The 3,167-nt window shown below is 28.4% G+C and overlaps 1 protein-coding gene across 1 annotated transcript in view; it reads right to left on the bottom strand.

Moving 5' to 3' along the window:
* Positions 1-2,803: 2,803 nt before the first annotated feature.
* The window catches only part of LOC108757953 (pheromone-binding protein Gp-9-like), a 13,091-nt gene continuing 12,727 nt past the window's right edge, over positions 2,804-3,167 (bottom strand). Inside the window, exon 3 of the transcript XR_001939930.1 lies at positions 2,804-2,902. The gene's annotated coding sequence lies outside the window, so the exon portion shown is untranslated. The remainder of the gene's footprint in view (positions 2,903-3,167) is intronic.

Here is a 3,167-nt window from a genome sequence, read left to right as displayed (position 1 = left end):
GTTCTCTAAACATAATAAAATATATACATAAAAAGCTGATATTAACAATTTTCACTAGTTTCTTGTAAAAAAATCTCGAAAAAAGCGTGTTTTAGAGTAGAGTACCTCCTTAAGGACGTTTCTTCAAAAATCACTTTTCTTAGAATTTCCTCGAAATTTCCTCTTGATGCTCTGCCCGGGTAGAACTTTAAAAGGGGACATATACAGGCTCTAGATAATTTTTTCCCATTTCTGTCTAGGCCCCATTCAGGCAAGTCCGATTAGGCCCTGTACAGAGATGTAACGCTCGTGCAAATCAGAGCCCGATTTGTAAATTTGATTAGGCCCTATCTGGATACGCCTAACTAGACGTATACCTACTTAGACATATCGAGATAGGGCCTAGTTAAACGTGTCTAGACAGGACCTAGTTAGGGGTATCCAGACAGAACCTAGTTAGGCGTGTCAAGACAGCCAATAAGTTAGGCATATCCAGATAGGGCCTAGTTAGGCGTATCCACATTGGGCCTAATCAAATTTACAAATCGGGCTCTAATTTGCACGAGCGTTACATCTCTGTACAGGGCCTAATCGGACTTGCCTGAATGGGGCCTAGACAGAAATGGGAAAAAACTATCTAGAGCCTGTATATGCCCCCTTTTAAAGTTCTACCCGGGATATTTCAGATAGTCGAGTTGAAACACCCTGTATATACATATCTGTAACATATATATATATATATATAACATGTATAAACAGTCATAAAGCATATAGAAAACTATACAAATTTTACTTAAAACATCCTTTTATATATCTTATTGTTTCGACGATAATTACATACGTACATGAACACGGATGGAATATATAAGGAAGCATTTATAATTAATTCTCAAAGATGATATAATGTAATATAACTTTATTATACATGGTTGAATTTGAAAAAAAATTATCTTTAAAAGGTAAAAAACTTGATAACAAAAATTTTTTAAATTTGATAAAACTGTGGGTGGTAAGGATATATTGTTAAATAAAAAAAATTTTATTTATTTTCTTCTTTATAACTTTAAAATACTTTTTAAATCATACAACTTTTGTTTAAACATTTTTTTCCATCTTTTATATTTCCGACGATATTCAGCTCGGAAGAGGAATATCATTTTTTTCAAAGTGGTGTTTTATCTCTTAAATAGGAGTTAGCACTCATATAAAAAAATACGTGACTCTTAGATGTTTGTGTTTAATAACATATTTAATGGAGAATTAAATCGGTGCCGGACAGTTGTGAAACGTTACTTGTAAGTAAAACACAGTTTTTGTATATGCAACTTTATTAAAAAAATAAGGTTAGAGTATTATAGAATACACGTAAATATACACTTTTATTTAATATAAATTATATCGCGTTGTATGTATGCTTTATATGTATTAGTAACTATATGAATAATATTTAATTTTTACATTTAATTGTACTTATACAGTTTGTTCTATTTCTGCTTTTCCTTCTGCTTCTTTTATTTTAAGTTTTTGATGTTTCTGTTCCTCATATTCAGTTGTTGCAAAGCATGCTAACAGAGAGAAGCTTTTCTCACATTCTTGTGTAATATTTCTTATACTATATAAATAAAAGTACGAAATAATGTAATTAAAAGATACAATATATAATAATGTTTCCTATAAATAATGTATTTTTATAACAACTATAACATTTTAAAAGCATTATACTACAAGTGCAAATATATAAAATATTTATAATACATTTTTTGTAATTCCTTATTTCTTGCTAATTTTAGGGTAATTTATACAGTACATCGAAGAAAGTAAGATCTAATATATTCTAGGAAGTAACAAATGTAGAATTTTTTAAAATTTATTACAAACTATAAAAAAATGTGCCACTTGAACAATGAATTATAAAAAGAAGTATGTAATATTTTTTCTTAACAATAATTTTGGAATATTGAAATGTTCGAAACTGCATATTGAATTATTTGAACAAAAACACGCCCGTACGAATATTTTTGTTTATGGAACTGAACAACCTAATAATATGTATAATTCTTACCTTGTTTCGTGTATTTACACGCAACTCTGTGAACAATGACTTCTTGAGGAATATTAGCATACTCTATATTTATTCATATATGAATTTGTGCTTCCTTAATGTTTGATCCTTCCATCTAGCATTTTAAAAAGAAATTTTATAAATTAAAGGAAAATATAGATATATATTTATTTTAATTATTTTGCGCAATTTAAGCGCTACATAACTTAAAATATATGTTTATTACAAATTAAGTATTATAGTGATTTTTATTAACACTATGTAATGACATCAATTATTGTATGACAATTTTTGTATCATTTTATCACCAAACATACCTTGTGTGTATAAGTAATAATGTGTTTCATTAATTGCATTAGAAATTAAGTCTCAAACAATTTAAAATTTCATTATTTATTACAATATTAATCTTGCATTGTTGGACATATATAAAATACGTATAGTATATTTGAAGACACTTACTAAATTCTGTCTTTTTAAGGTACATGCAATCCAGCAGCCAACTCTTCTGCTTTCTTCATTTTCAGATTGGGTAAGTCATTATGTCTTCCCGATTGTAGACATCAGCTAAGAAAGAAAATCAATCAATACAAAAATCAGTCTTTTTGGAAAAAAGTTAGTTCAAATAAAAGATTGTAAGGAAAATATCTATTTAAATCTGGTAAAACAAAATTAAAACAACTAAAAAATTAATTAGAGAATTTAGATGACAATCACAAGGATTTTCAATAATATGCTTCTGCATAATTATAATTTACCGTCAATCACATTATTTTCAATCTTGCAAGCTACAATGTCATCCTCAATAGTTTCTATTACATTTTTGAATTTTTTTGGTTCTATTGAGCTAGACAACTGGAACTTATAAAATATTTGTTTCATTTATTTTATATAGTTTTTAATATACAGGGTGTCCGAAAAGTGTGGAAACGGTCGAATATCTCGAGAAATACACATCGGATCAGAAATCTGAAAATATACGTATTCAATGTTTTCCAAAAAAGCTATCTTTTGACATCTAACATGACCCCCCACCCTTACCCGCTGTGGGTGAAAGAGAGGGTAAGTTTAAAATTTTAAATGGGAATCCCCATTTTTTATTGCAGATTTCGCTTCTTCAGAAAAA

The sequence above is a fragment of the Trachymyrmex cornetzi genome, unplaced genomic scaffold (assembly GCF_001594075.2).
Source record: "Trachymyrmex cornetzi isolate Tcor2-1 unplaced genomic scaffold, Tcor1.1 scaffold1480, whole genome shotgun sequence".
NCBI lineage: Eukaryota > Metazoa > Arthropoda > Insecta > Hymenoptera > Formicidae > Trachymyrmex > Trachymyrmex cornetzi.
This window is presented reverse-complemented; position numbering and strand designations above follow the sequence as displayed.